The following is a 16,654-nucleotide window of genomic DNA, read 5'->3' on the forward strand; positions in this document are numbered from 1 at the left end:
TAATAGGATTTCACATCAAAGCCACACAACACTGCCCAGGGTAGTAGAATCCCAACAGCAGGAGAATTCTGGCCAGTAAATGTAAACGTGAAACACAAAGCACCTCAAGTGTGGATCGGAAATCTCTGGCCATTGAGATTCTCTTTTCCCGCTGGCAGTGCACCCCCGCACACTGGTTTCCTGGTGGCATGGGCTGGCTTCAATGGGAAATCCCATTGACAAACTCTGGGAGTAGAAAATCCCGCTCCAGCAAATGGCACGCTGCCGAGAAATACGCGGCTGGGGGAACTAGAGACTCTACCAATAGACAGGTGATAGATCAATGGATCAATGCATTTGTTGAGAGAGGAATGTTGTTTTTTTTTAAATATAGAGTACCCAATTTATTTTTCTAATTAAGGGACAATTTAGCGTGGCCAATCCACCTACCCTCCAATCTTTGGGTGTGGGGATGAGACCTGGGGAGAATGTGCAAACTTCACATGGAAAGTGACCCGGGGCCGGGATCGAAGCCGGGTCTTCGGCGGCGTGAGGCAGCAGTGATAACCACTGAGCCGCCGCGCTGCCCGAGAGAGGAATGTTGTTGAAAAGGGAGCTTTCAGCTCTTCCTCAGAAAAGTGCAACAAGATATTTCCTGTCTATTTGACAGGATTTAAGCATAATACCTCAACCAAAAGTTAGCAGAGTTTCCCACAATATTTAGGTCCAGGTATCACAGTAATCTGAGCAAAATGAATTGAAGTAAAGCTTGCAGAATTTTAAATGTAAAATATTATGCCCATAATTACTTTACATGGAAGTCTTTTATATTGGTTCAAGAACCCATTTGCCCAAAGCTGACAAATTTACCGACAAATAAAATAATAATAATAATAATCTTTATTGTCACAAGTAGGCTTACATTAACACTGCAATGAAGTTACGGTGAAACGTCCCTAGTCGCCACATTCCGGCGCCTGTTCAGGTACACAGAGGGAGAATTAAGAATGTCCAATTCATCTAACCGCATGTCTTTCAGGGCTTTTGGGAGGAAGCCGGAGCACTTGGAGCACGGGGAGAACGTGCAGACTCCACTCAGTGACAAGCCGGGAATCGAACCTGGGACCCTGGAGCTGTGGAGCAACAGTGCTACCCACTGTGCTACTGTGCTGCCCACAATGTGACCACACACCTAGTTCAGAATGGCGAGTTTCCATCCATTAGGCTGGATTCTTCCTTTCCCCAGCCAGGTGTTACTTGACGACACGCCGTTCGCTAGTGGTGGGATTCTCTCTTTCCGCCACTTGTCAATGGGATTTCCTATTGAACCGCCCCACGCTCCCGGGAAATCCACTGGCGGGGGTGCGCTGCCAGTGGAAAAAGAAAATCCCAAAGGACGGAGAATTCCAATTATTCTGCCTGTTCATTTGTTGTGACCAGAAGCTTGGGTGCACAGCCACCCATGAACCCATCATTAATCACCTGGACCTGCAGCAACCAGCACTTAATTGAAGCCTGTCTCAGGTTCTATTTCTTCTGTTGCTACTGCAATTACTTTAAATTATTTTCAATTCAGTTTAAATTAGACTAAATTCAGTCAATTATAGCAGAGCAGAGCACACCTGTGTGGTATTTGAGTAATGGAAGTCCCTCAGTATCACCACACTGTAGTTCTTGCACATCTCTGCGATTTTCCAGCAGATTTGTTTCTTACCTCTCTCCCACTATCTAGAGATGTATAGAATTATCCCATGTAATGTGATGTTATCATTTTTGTTTAGCAACTCTAACCAAATTGACTCTGTCCTTGCCCTGTCAAGGACATTCTCTCTTTCCAACATTAGAAGATCGTCCCTAATCAGTATTTCCATCCCACTTCCTTTTTTTGCCTTTTCTATCTTTTCAAATCACTTTATATCCATGTATATTAAGTACTCACCCCTCACCATTTTTAAGCCACGTTTTCATTTTTGATACTATATCACATACCCACATGGCTATTTATACTTGTAGCTCACCAATCATATTCATGACAATTTGTGCATTTACGTACATGCACTGTAATCTTGTCTTCATATACCTTGCAGTGCTTCTTAGACCACTTCCAGTTAATATTGTAATACTTCCTTCTCCACTCACATTTTATGTAACTTCTTTTTTACTACTATGTGCCCAGATCCGAGACAACTTAATTGAAATCCGACCAACCACACTAGTGAACCTCGCTGTGAGTGTATTGATCTCATTCTTGTTAAAGTGTAACTCATTCCCGTTTGAATGGGTGCCTTCTGTCCCAGAACTGGTCCCAATGCCCTGAGAATCAGAAACCCTCTCTGCTGCACCATGCTTCAAGCCATGCACTGATCCCCCCTTACCTTCGTATTTATATTCTGACTAGCATGTAGCACTGGGATTAATCCAGAGATAACTATCCTTGAGATTCAATTTAAAAAAAAATATTTTTATTCAAGGCATTTTACAAACAAACATCAGAACACATGAACAGAAACCACCAGCCTCCAACTTCCCCCGAGACCAACACCCCACAATCCTCATTTTTATCCCCTATTCCCCCTCCTCCCTCCCCCCCACTGACACCTCAATCCACATTGAAGAAATCAATGAACAGTTTCCACCTCCAGGTGAACCCTTTCTCCAGCCCCTACAAAGTGAACTTGACCTTCTCCAAATGCAGGAATTCTGCCAGGTCGCTCACCCACACCCTCGCCCTCAGCGGCTCCAAATCCCACCAGCACAACAAGACCCGTCTCCGGGTAACCAATACTTTGGCCTCTCTCCCCAACTGGACTCCCGGATCGTCCGACACACCGAATATCGCCACCTCCGGACTCAGGGCCAACCCCACACCCAGAATTTCCCGCCAGAACCACCTCAACCTCGGACACGCCCAGAACATGTGGACATGATTCGCGGGCTACCCCCCCTCCACACTGCCCATACCTATCCTCCACTCCCCACAAAGAACTGACTCATCCTCGCAACTATCATGTGGACCCTATGCACCACCTTAAACTGAATCAGGCTTAACCTTGCACACAACAAAGACACGTTCACCCTCCACGGGGCCTCTTTCCACATCCCAGCCCACACTTGAGGTCCAATTTTTTCACTTCCTCCCTAACTCCTGATAATCTGACCATAGGACCTCGATACCTGTCCACTCTATGTCATTGCTACCAACGTATACGACAACGTCTGGCTCACACCCTTCCCTCTGCAGAATATTCTGCACCCTCTCCGTGATGTACTTCATCTTGGCACAAGGAAGGTAACACACCATGCAGAATTCAAAACAATGGTTACAGAAACGCCTGTCTGTTCCCCTAACTGTGGCATCTCCTATAACCACTGTATTTCAATGCTTAGCTGTGCCCTCCTGTACAGTCCTTTGTCCATTGTTTGGGCTGGACTCTTCTAGGGTATCATCACTTCCAGCAGTCTCCAATACTGAGTACCTGTTTGTAAGTGACGCATATCCCATAAACTCCTGCATTAGCTTCCTCTTCCTACTCTACGGGAGAGCCACAACCATCTACCGTGACCTCTCACTGCCTGTGGGGTGACCACCTCCTGGAACATATGATCCAGGAAACTCTCATCCTTCCTGATGCTCCACGGTGACTCCAGCTGCCCCTTAACTGGGAAATCCTCAGCTTGAACTCTAGCAGCTGGAGACACTTCCCATACATGTGGTCACCCAAGACATGTGAAGTGTCCTGAAGTTCCCACATAGCACAGGTATTGCAAGCAACAGGTCTCAGATGCCCATTCATGATGTACTTGGTGGTTAATATTGATAGATTTCTTCGAAGAACAGAATTTTTAATTTTGTACCTGTCCACAATCAGATTTCACAATTAAATAATCTGTTCATGTTCATGTTTTTTAAAACATTTTAAGGACTAGGTCATACCTACATTAAATCTTTTCGTTTTTTCCCATTCTTCCAACCTACTTATGAATTCCAATTTGTGCGATGGAATCATCTTGGCTTCTATTCTCTAAACCATACGAATAACGTTCAATGCAATTTGTTAAATACATTTCTAATCTAGTTCCCTTTATTCTCCCTTTTTCAACCTCTTACTAAAATGCTCTTCTTTGCAGAAAAATGGAATAGTGTCATTTGACAGGAACGGCTGAAATAGATGAACTAGAGGAACACCATGTTACTCAGAGTTTTGAAAATCTAAGCAACTACACCACCAGTTCTAGCAGTTCATTCTTTGCCATATGGACTGAGTGACCTACATCTGCGTCACAATGGTTACATTCAAAGATCTTTGTATAACTTTGCTTTGATTAATTTAACTTTGGTATTAGGCCTTTCAGTGAATGTTCATCATCTCTGACTTGCAGGCCTGTAGCTTGGACCCTTTCCTTCTCAATAGGGTCAAGCTAGATGCAGGATAAATATTTGACTATTTACAACATGGTCTCGCTGCCTGTTTGTCGCAGCCTGAAATGCATTAATTAATTTCTCGTACACTTCAGCTAGAAGCAGTAGAGAGTGCAACAGTGCCACCTTGTGATCTTAGAAAGCAAATGAAAATAAGGAAGAGAAAATATTTATTTTGAGGCTTCCTTAAAATTAAAAATTAATCTGGGCTAGGAACAATGCTCAGTGTGGAAAGTAAATATTATAAATAATAATTGGATCACATATGCAATCTTGATGCCTTAGAAAGGACTAACACACCTGCTATGGTTCAAAGAAGATTGGCATGGATGAATGACTTGGGGGGGATTCTCCGTAGCCCAACGCCAAAATCGGGATCACCGATCGGGCGGAGAATCTGACGGCGGATTCAGGGCAAGCCCCAGTTTGACGTTGGTTCATGATGTCCCCGCCCCCTCCCAATCGGCGTCATCAGGATACACACCGCGTGCAGTCGCAAGGCCGTTGGCGTGTCATCAGCCGGTCCATCCGCGATGCTCCGACTCGATGGGCCGAGTTCCCGACGGCGCAGGACATGTGTGGTCCCAGCGGTCGGGAACCTAGCATGCCGGCTGCGGACAGTGTCATAAATACGGGCATGTTATGTGGCTTGAGCTACGAACACTGAACTGGAAAACACAGATTTAAAATTAAAATCCCTATCCAAACTCAGAGATCAGAAAAAATATCTTCCTCTCCACCATTTTCCTTAAAGACCTTTCCCTTCTCCCAAATGGACGATTAACTGGATTGGAAGGTTACAATCTAAAATCATTGGGCTGGGTTCTCCGTTCCTGAGGCTAAGTGCTGGCACGAACGGAGAATCTGCGGGAGTTTCACGACAGGAAAATTGGCGCAAACCCATCAACGATTCCGGTACCGGTGAGGGGCTAGCACCGCATGAAATGCCTACGGAAAGTGCTGAAAATGGCTGGAGAATGGCCATGTTCCAGGCTGCGCATATGCAGGGCCGATGATCTGCACCAGACACCCCAGAAAACATGGAGCGGCCGTGCTCGAACCCTAACCCGCCAACTGTAACCCACAGCCCACCCCTTGGCCACCCCCAACCACTGGACACTGTACGCAGCCGGCATGCTGGGTTCCCGACCGTTGGGACCACATTGGTCCGCGTCATCGGTAACTCGGCCCATCGGGGCGGAGCATCATAGGTGGGCCGGCCGATGACGCGCCAACGGTATTACAACGGCATGCGTCCCTATGATGCTGGTTTGGAGGGGAAGGAGCATGGCAGACCGGCATCAAACCGGCGCCGGCCCCGATTCCGGCGTCAGATTCCATTCTCCGCCCGATCGCCGATCCTGGGGCGAAATTCTCCGGTCTCGGCGCGATGTCCGCCGACCGGCGCCCAAAACGGCGCAAATCAGTCGGACATTGCGCCGCCCCAAAGGTGCGGAATCCTCCGCAACTTGGGGGGCCGGGCCCCAACCTTGAGGGGCTAGGCCCGCGCTGGACTGATTTCCGCCCCGCCAGCTGGCGCGGAAATGACATTGCCGGGCAGCGCGTTAGCGGCCGCTCACGGCATCCCCGCGCATGTGCTGTGGAGGGAGTCTCTTCCGCCTCCGCCATGGTGGAGACCGTGGCGAAGGCGGAAGGAAAAGAGTGCCCCCACGGCACAGGCCCGCCCGCGGATCGGTGGGCCCCGATCGCGGGCCAGGCCACCGTGGGGGCACCCCCCCGGGGCCAGATCGCACCGCGCCCCCCCAGGACCCCGGAGCCCACCCGCCTTGTCCCGCCGGTAAGGTAGGTGGTTTAATCCACGCCGGCGGGACAGGCATTCTAGCAGCGGGACTTTAGCCCATCCAGGCCGGAGAATCGCGGGGGGGGGGGGGCGCCAACTGGCGCGGCGCGATTCCCGCCCCCGCCGAATCTCCGGTGCCGGACAATCCGGCAACCGGCGGGGACGGGATTCACGCCAGCCCCCGGCGATTCTCCGACCCGGCGGGGGGGGTCGGAGAATCTCGCTCCTGATTTTGCCGTTGGGCTGTGGAGAATCCCGTTTACCAAATTAAATTTTAGTTCCTTTTGTCAAGAGAACACAAAATTTAAAAAACTATTTCTTAATATTTGAAATATAAAATAATGAATGATTAAATTAATACTCTCCAAACCTAAATGAAATATAGGCATTTACCATGGAAAGGTTAAAGCCGAATATGTGCAATTTCCAAAGCATCATTTCACTTTTGAAGGTTCAAGGACAAGCTAAGGGCAGGGAGAACCTCCAGGCTCTGAATTAATATACTGCTGTAAAATAGAGACACTGATCCAGGTACCGCTGTACTTTTAGTTTCATTGATTGCGGTTCCAGTGCTGGAGGGATGTGATAAAAAGATATATCTCAAAACTGTTTCAAACTTAATCTTAAAGGATATAAACTCAGAATACATATAGAAGTAAATGTGGAGTAAGCGGTTCTTGTTCTCCCTTCTGTCGATCATGGCTATCTGCCTCATCGTGTACTCATAGATAGCTATAGACCAGTCGGAAAGTAACAGTTCTGGGCGAATGCTTAGAATCTGCGACATGAGATAAAATTTAGAAACACATGGGTTATTCAAGGTCAGGCAGCAGGGATTTGCCAAAGGCAAGCTGTGGTGATAGATTTAAAATAGTTTTTTTGAGAAATGAATGATTGGGTGGATAAAATAAATGCAGAACATGTTGAGCATATAGATTTTCAAAAGTTGTTGGACATGGTGCGTCACAATAGGATTTTTAGAAAGTTCAGAAACCAGAGGACTTGTCGTAGTGTGGATCATTGTTTAATAAACCTGAGATAAAGTTGGAGTTAATGGGTTCTGCTGGGACTGGATTGGTCAGTGCTGGATTTACTTTGATTCTCAAAGTACGTGGATGACTTGGGCTTAGGGACAGGGAACATAATCATAAAACTTGCCGAAAGAACAAAAACAGGAGGCTAGATAAGTATCAGTCAGTCTTGTGAATACTGCAGGAAGACAGACTGGTGAGTGGAATGGCTAGATGGATGACAGATATAATTTCATATGGATAAATATACAGCAATAGATTTTTTGGGGGAAAGAAAATCACGGATCAGAAATATGCACTGAATGGAAAGATATTGAAGGGTGTGGATAAACCATGTTGTCTAAAGGTTGAAGTACATAATTTCCCTAATCATAGAATAGTACTGCGCAGAAGATGGCCCATCACATCTATAACAGCTCTCCAAAGAATAATTCAAATAATCCTATTTACCTGATTTTTCCCCCCATACCCATGAAATCTTTTCTACTTTAAGTATTTGCCCAATTCCCTTTGGAACACTACTATTGAATCAGAGACCCCCCTCCCCACCCTATCAGACAGTGCATCCAATCTAACCACTCATTGAATTTAAAAATGTCCCTCATGTTGCCTCTGGTTCTTTTGCCAATCACCTTAAATCTGCACCCTCTAATTTTCACTCTGTCATGGAGAGAATGTATCTACTCCCTTACTTCCCATTATCAGCGCGAAAAGAGGCATATTGTTTTTACACATGGAATGTGTATTCCAATTAGATAATTCAGCAGTAAGCTTTTTTGAGTTTAATATAAAGAAGGTTGTTTATTCTCACACACCTATCCTGAATATCACACACTTGGTCTCATTCATTCCCACACAGACACACACATGCCGCACAAAGATTGCGTACAGGTAAAGATAGTGCCCTTTTACAAATTACGGTTAATTCAGCCTCTGATTTATCATTTCCAGGCTGCCACCTGATAGGCCTGTGGTTTCTTGCATGGATTTCATGATAAAGTTGAAGTGAAGATCTGATAGAGCAGAGGGTTCACTGCAGGTTGCGAGGGTTCTTGTAGTTGAATACCTAGGAGATTATTTTTCAGGCAATCTTTGAACTTGGAACAGGTTATGTACTTTGGCTGCTTGATGACCTGCAGAGAGATTCATATTCTGGTTCTCAGACTGGCTGACAACAGATGGCCCTCACAGCCTTTCTCTACAGCTGTTGTCTTGTCGGTATTCTTCTACAGTCTACCTAGGTCTCTTTTGGGTCTTGGATAATAAAGGCAACGGCCTCAGTTATTCAATTCAGAACTTTTCAGAAGCTTGATAGTGTTAATAAGTAAAGGCCACTTGACCCCTTGGTCAGTTGGCATTGACCATGGCCGAGATTCTCCGACCCTGCGCCGAGTGGGAGAATCCCCGGGGGGAGGCGCGAATCCCGCCCCGCTGCCCCACAGCCCCGCCGCCCAAAGAATTATTTATGACACTAAAGGAAGCCATGTGGCCTATCAGGTCCGTGTCAGTTCTGCACCGAGCTGTCTAGTCAGTATCACTCACCCACTCAAAGGGTTGGATTTCCTTTATGATTCTTTGGGCTGAACGTTCACAGATTCGCTGACTGCAGACATCTATATAAATGGCAGGTTGAACCTGGTTGTGGAAGTCCCAATCCCCATCAGTTAAAGTTAAGGAAGTTACTGGCTGTGGACTGCTTTGACTGACAGGACATCTGATACAGCTTAGTAAAAAAACATTATCATCGGTTCCTGCAATTTCAGTAGTTTTCATGTTGACTTTTCCCAAGGGCTGTTACTGCAGCTGAAGTCATTATGAATGCTTGACTGAGTTTCAGAGCCCCCAAGAAATACTTTTCATGTGGGGGGATTTGACATTTTGATTGTAGGTTTAACGAGGTTATTAAACGATTAGTTGTCATTGATGCGATTACTGATTAGAAATTTGATTGTTTTATAACAGAAGAGATTTAAATTCTTTGAACAGATTTGAAGAATGAGAGTTTTTTCTGCATAATGTATGTATGTGCTTATTGGCTTGTTAGAAATTTTATTTTTGTTCATGTGAAACTAACTCCTGAGGTCTTCCTGTGGTGGAGTCCAGTGGGTGAGTGGATATGGAGGTGGCATGAGGGTACGAAGTGGCATGGACGTAGCATGGTGTTATGTATGTCCAATGTTTTTTTCATGTACGGAATAATCTGTTAGGACTGTATGCAGAACAATACTTTTCACTGTATCTTGGTACATGTGACAATAAAACAAATCCAATCCAAATCCAAAATTTCTGTTTTACTATCCGTTAAATACTACCAGTTATCCCGTAGGTTTTAATTCAATTAACAAGTCTATTATGTGATGCTTTTTCAAATGTCGTTTGGAAGTCCAGAAAACCAAAAACTGCACTAGCGTCAGCCACCTTCTAAGAATATACGTAGAAGTAAGAGAATACCATACTTCCCCACAAGTTGCCTAGTCATTCAACAAGATCTTACGGTGGCACAGTGGTTAGCACTGCTGCCTCACTGCACCAGGGATCCAGGTTCAATTCCAGCCTTGGGTGACTGTTGGTGTGGATTTTGTACATTCTCCCCACGTCTGCGTGGGTTTCCTCCGGGTCCACCAGTTTCCCCCACAGTCTAAAGGTGTGCAGGTTAGATTCCTGCAAAATTATTTCCTTCAAGTAGCCATCCAATTTCCTTTTAAAATCATTGATTATTCCCTCTTTCACCACCCTCGTGGGCAGCGAGTTCCAGGGCATTACCACATGCTGAGTATAATGTTCTTCCCCACATTCACCAAATGTCCTCAGACAACAGCTTCCAAACCCTCGACCACTACCATCTAGAAGGCAAAGACAGCAGGGAATTGGGAACACCACCACAAGGAAGAACACTACTCGACCACTCATCAACTTGGAAATATATCACCTTTTCTTCACTGCCACTGGGTGACAATCCAGGAACTCCCTATCAGCACCCTGGGTGTACCTATACCACGTGGACTGCAGGGGGTCAGGAGGACAGCTCACATCATCTTCTCAGGGCAATTGGGGATGGGTAATAAATGCTGCCCTAGCCAGTGATGCCACATCCTATAAATGATATCTCTTGCCAAAATCTGAAATCTGTGTCCTTGTATCAGCATCCTTGTATCAGCTAATGGGAAGAGTTTTTCCTTGTCTACCTTATCTAAGCCTTACATAATCCTGTACACCATTGTCAAATCTCCCCTCAGTTTCCTTTTCTCCAAGTAGAACAACCCCTCTAACCTTGTAACTAGAACCCTCCCCCACCCCCCCCCCCGCCCCCCTGAAATATCTAGCAAAATCTCCTCTGTGCTTCTAAAGGACACTCCCATCTTTCCTAGTGTTGTGTTTCTTTGAACCATTTGTTTCCTTTTTCACTTCTCATATGTACATTTTGTGTTTAGACCATAAGATATAGGAGCAAAATAAGACCTTTCAGCCCATTGAGAATGCTCTATCATTCGATCATTAATGATATGTTTCTCATCCCCATTCTCCTGCCTTTTCCCCGTAACCACTGATCCCCTTAATACTCAAGAACTTATCTATCTCTGTCTTAAAGTCACTCAATGATTTGGCCTCCACAGCCTTCTAAGGTTCACCACCCTCTTGCTGAAGAAATTCCTCCTCATCTCACTTTCAAAGGAAGTGAGCCTGAGGCTGTGCCCTCGGGTTCTAGTTTCTCCTACCAGTGGAAACATCTTCTCCACATACACTCAATCTAGGCCTCAGTATTCTGTAAGTTTCATCCTTCCAAACTCCGAGTACAGACCATGGGCGGGATTCTCACCTACCCGGCGGGACGGGGGGTCACGGCGCCGAGTAGTGGTGTGAACCACTGGCGTCGGGCCGCTCCAAAGATGCGGAATCTTCCGCACCTTCAGGGGCTAGGCCGGCGGCAGAGTGGTTTGCACCGTGTTGGCTGGCGGGGAAGGGGCTTGGCGCCATGCCAACCGCGCCAAAGGGCCTCCGCCGGCCGGCGCGAGTTGACGCATGCGCGGGAGCGCCAGCGTGCACTGGCGTCATCCCAGCGCATGCGCAGAGGGGTTTGTCTCCGCACCGGCCATAGCGGACTGCTACAGCCGCCGGTGCGGACCGCTACAGCCGCCCCACGGCACAGGCCTGCACGCAGATCAGTGGGCCCTGATCGCGGGCCAGGCCATTCGGGTGTGCATCTCCCGGGGCCAGATCCCCCCGCGCCCCCCCCCCCCCCCCCGAGGACCCCGGAAGCCGCCCGCGTAGCCAGGTCCCGCCGGCAAATACCTGGTGTAACATACGCCGGCGGAACTGGCCGAAAACGGGCGGCCACTCGACCCATCGCGGGCCAGAGAATCGCGCCGTGGTGTGCCGCTGCTAGCGGCCGCCGACCGGCGCGGTGCGATTCCCGCCCCCGCCAAATCCCTGGCACCGGAGAATTCGGCAGCTGGCGGGGGCGGGATTCTTGCCCCCCCCCCGGCGATTCTCCGACCCGGTGGGGGGTCGGAGAATCCCGCATCTAGAGTCCTCAGCCGTTCCTCACATGAGAAGTCCTTCATTCCCGGGATCATTCTTGTGAACCTCCTCTGGACCCTCTGCAAGGTCAGCACATCCTTCCTTAGATACAGGGCCCAAAACAGCTCACAATATTCCAAATGAAGTCTGACCAATACCTTATGCAGCCTCAGCAGTACATCCCTGCTCTTGTATTCTAGTCCTCTGGAAATGAATGCTAACATTGCATTTGCCTTCCTAACTGCCAACTTAACCTGCATGCTAATATTAAGAGAATTCTGAACCAAGACTCCTAAATCCCTTGTCAGATTTCCGAAGCTGTTCCCCATTTAGAAAATAGTCTGCCTCAATTCTTCTTATCAAAGTGCATAATCTCACACTTTTCCACATTGTATTCCATCTGTAACTTCTTTGCCCACTCTGCTCGCCTGTCCAAATCCTTCTGCAGCCTCTCCACTTCCTCAACACTACCTGTCCCCCTACATGGGCGGCACGGTTGCACGGTGGTTAGCACTGTTGCTTCACAGCACCAGGGTCCCAGATCCAATTCCCTCTTGGGTCACTGTCTGTGCGGAGACTGCAGGTTCTACCCGTGTCTGCGTGGTTTTCCTCCGGGTGCTCCGGTTTCCTACCACAAGTCCCAAAAGACATGCGTGTTAGGTGAATTGGACATTCTGAATTCTCCCTCTGTGTATCCGAACAGGCGCCGAGGTGTGGCGACTAGGGGATTTTCACGGTAACTTCATTGCAGTGTTAATGTAAGCCTACTTGTGACAATAATAAAGATTATTATATCTTTGTATCAACTACAAACTGAGCAACAATGCCATCAGTTCCTTCTTCCAGATTGTTAATGTATATCGTGAATGGTTGTGGTCTCAACACTGACCCCTGCAGTACACCACTAGTCAGCAGCTGCCATCCTGAAAAAGACCCCTTTATACCCCCTCTCTGCCTTCTGCCTGTCAAGCAATCCTCTATCCATGCCAGAGTACCTTGCCCCGAACACCATGGGCTCTTATCTTATTCAGCAGCCTCCTGTACAGCATCTTGTCAGCGGCCTTCTGGAGATTTAAATAGATCACATCCACTGGCTCTCCTCTGTTTAACGTCCTCGGTACCGCCTCAAAGAATTCAGATTTGTCAGACATGACCTCCCCTTGACTCAGCCCTATTTTATCTGCACTTCCAAGTACTCCGCAATCTCATCCTTAATAATGAACTCCAAAATCTTATAAATGACCGAAGTCAGGCTAACCAACCTATAATTTCCCATCTTCTGCCTCCCACCTTCTTAAACAGGGCTGTTACATTAGCCATTTTCCAGGCCCCTGGGACACTCCCTGACTCCAGTGATTCCTGAAAGATCACCATCAATGCCTTACAATCTCCTGAGCTATCTCCTTCAGAACCCTGGGGTATAGTCCATCCGGTCCGGGTGATTTTTCCACCTTCAGATTTTTCAGCTTCCCCAGCTTTTTCTCCTTAGTGATGGCCACTACACTCACCTTTGCCCCTCATTCTCTTGAAGTTCTGGTATGCCACTGGTGTATTCCACCATGAAGACTGATGCAAAGTACCTATTCAGTTAAGTCAAGGTAGAACTCATATGGATGGGTAAGTGGAAGACAGGAGCGAGAATAGATATCTCTGTCTATTGTTAGGATCCCGCATGACAACCCCCAACAATTTGCAATTTGTAAAACTGTGAGGAATGGATACTTTGCCCCAGAAGTGATAACATTGACCAACAGCTATCTTTATGTTAAAACAAACTTTAACTTAAACATAGAACCAATCACATTAACAACAAAGTAACAGTTTTACAGTTAACAGTTCAAAAGGTTCTTAAATTTAAAAAAAAATTATAACTTACCCCCTACATCTGCAACTATGCATATTCCAATTAAGCAAACCAACAAAGTTCAAAGACCACTTATAAATCCAGTTAACAATCAGGTTTACTCGCTTTTCTCTGTGCAAAGACCTTGGAGAGAACCTTCCAGGACCCAGCTGGAGTCATGTATTGTCAGACTAAAATCCTATGATAAACTGCAAAGCTATAGATAGAGCTGGCTCCACCCTTTCAATTACATTATAAGGAATTCTTCGGTCTCCTCCCACTAAAATGTCCCATGACCTGTTTATCCAGGATTAAACATCATCCCTCATAAATTATCTACACCCCAAAGATCCTCCAAAATCAAAAGAAACGTTCTATTAGCCATCTATCTGTAAACAAGTAAATGGTTAAATTCAAATCTTGCCTCACTTTTACAGCCCCTTAGTCACAGTTTTAGCAGACATACGACCCGTATGTAGCTTAAACCAGTATTTTTAATAACATTACTGCAACAAATATAAAATATAAAACATTTCCTACATTCATCGCACTATAATTGACCACCACATAAAGTGAACTTGGAACAAACAATGAAAGGAATTTTATTGTTCTAATAATGTTTAGTTGTGACAACTAACATAATTGATGATAGGAGGAAGTGGCAAAGTACTGAAAAAAAGGTGATTGAACCAGAAAATGAGAAATGCAGGATTCAGCAACATCAAGGAATGATATTGATAAAAATTGGAGCCCTTCCTTCCCCTAGATTTGTGTCAAAAACAGTTCAATTGAGTCACCGTAGTGGCAGTTGCATAAAAAATTGTACAAGTAGGACTGTTTCAAAAAGACTTCCGGTGACAGGGATGTGCTGAGCGGACGTACGAAAGGTGGCTCTCCTCCTAAGAATTCGGAATTAGGCACTTTTAGTCAAAAATAGCCTGCCAGAACCGGGAAAAAAGCATCTCCTCACCCTCTTCAACTGAAATACAAAGAGCGATGCTGACTAATAGCAGCTCCAGAGGCCTAAGAGAGGCAAAAAGCAACAGAAGCCAGAAGAAGCGAGCGATCGGGACGGCGGACCGACGAGGCGAAGAAACTCCGGCCACACCCAAAAGAGACCAACAAGCCGCACCCAAAACTCCCCCTCACGGGAGAGCGGATGGAAGAAGTTCCTCACCACGGAGCTAAGGGAACTCAAAGAGGACATCAAGGTCGACATAAAGGCAGCGGTCAAGGTGGTGGTCACGGAGGTACTGGCTGCCATGCAGGTGGCCCTGGACAAGGTGGAGAGGCAACTAGAGGCCCAGGGGAACGCCATTGAAGAGCTGGAAAGGCCTCAACAGATCAGAGTGACTGGCTCATCACCCTGGAGACGGAGATAGTGAGGTTTGTGGCGACACAGGGGAGCCTAAAGGGGAAGATAGAGGGCCAGGAGAACTGGTCGCAGCACCAGAATCTGAGGATAAAAAGTTTGCCGGAGAGAATCGGAGGCAGGAACCCCACATGCTGGGAAATTTGGTGGGAAGAGACAGGTTCCCCAACCCGCCAGAGATAGGCAGAATCCACAGGTAACGCCAGCTGAAACCCAGGGCCGGGGGGCAGACGAGGGAAATAATCACCAAGATGGACCGGCACCAGGACCGGGAAGAACCCTGCGCTGGGCCAGGCAGACAAAGGCCTGCAACTGAGAGGGACACCAGATTCAGATATACCATGACATTGGGGCAGTCCTGGCAAAGACTGGGCGGAGTTTCACAGAGCAAAGGCGGTCCTGTAAAAAAGTGGGATGAAATTTGGGATGCTGTACCCAGCCAAATTATGGTTCACTTCCCAGGAAAGGGAGTATTACTTTTCGTTCCCTATGTCCAAGAGAATGGGCTGGAAAGACAGCAACAGGAGCAATGATGAAACGGTCACCTGGAAAGACTGAAATGCTGAAAGACAATTTGCACGGGACTGTACCACCTCGCTCTGAACCCAAGAGCTAAAACAAAGAAAGGAGGCGAAAGGGCAGCAGAGCACAGGAGAGGGAGAGGAGGAAGAGGGGGAAGAAACGTAGCGGGCGAAAGATAGACGTAGACTGACCCCAGGAGGTGGGGGGTGCACCAGACTAGCAGGAAAGCTAGTGCCAGGAGCTACGGGTGAGGGGGGTGAGGGTGGGGGAGCGTGGCGCATCTCCCATCGGGGAGAGAGCGCCTGGTGACAGGGGGGTATCAACGGGGGGGGGGGGGGGGATAGTTAGGGGGGTACACATGGGGGGCGAATGGTGGGGCCATAGTAGGGAGGGGGTAGAGAGGAAGGAGGGGGAGAAGCAGAACTATAGGGGAACAAAGGGTCTAGCGGGGGCAGGAAGAACTGCAGGCTAGCTACAACAGCCCACTTTGGAAGGTCCCCAAACAAACGGAAACCCTGGAGTGCAGGAGCTCTCCCACATGGTGTACGCATAGGTGCTGGCCATGTTGGGCGGCCCCTGGACAAAGGGAAACACCGGAGCTCAGTGGCCAGGCCTCATGGTGAGTACAGTGCCTGTGGCTGTCTTGGACGGTCTCCTAACAAAGGGAGACCCTTGAGTGTAGGGGCGCGTCCACAAGGTAAGTATGGTTGATCCCACAGGAGGGGAGACAGAAACCCCCCATCAGGATAGTCACCTAGAAGGTCCAAGAGGGGGAAGGACCGACTCGGGTAAGAAAGGGCTGGGTGGGACAGATGTACCATTCATGCTAGGGGGTGAATACTAGGGTGTAGTCATACTGCTCAATAAGAGGGCAGCATTTACCTTGACGGAGATGATTACGGACCCAGAGGGACAGTACGTCATGGTCAGCAGTGTCCTGGAAGGGGCGCCAGTGGTCCTGGTCAACGTGTATACTCTCCCAACTGGGACAACACGGTGTTCATAAAGTGGACCATGGTGGAAATCCCCGACATAGACACGCACCGACTAATCATGTGGGTGGGGTGGTGGGGGGACACTTTAACTGTGTACAGAACCATGGTTGGACAGATCAAACCCCAAAGGGAAGACCTCAAATATGGCGAAAGAACTAGGTGTGCTTATGGAG

General features: G+C 47.6%; 1 protein-coding gene across 1 annotated transcript in view; it reads right to left on the bottom strand.

The window, feature by feature from the left end:
* Window positions 1-16,654, bottom strand: part of LOC140408989 (uncharacterized) — a 112,661-nt gene that overhangs the window by 66,752 nt on the left and 29,255 nt on the right. The window lies entirely within an intron of this gene.

This window comes from Scyliorhinus torazame, chromosome 3 (genome assembly GCF_047496885.1).
Source record: "Scyliorhinus torazame isolate Kashiwa2021f chromosome 3, sScyTor2.1, whole genome shotgun sequence".
NCBI classification, from domain to species: Eukaryota; Metazoa; Chordata; class Chondrichthyes; order Carcharhiniformes; family Scyliorhinidae; genus Scyliorhinus; species Scyliorhinus torazame.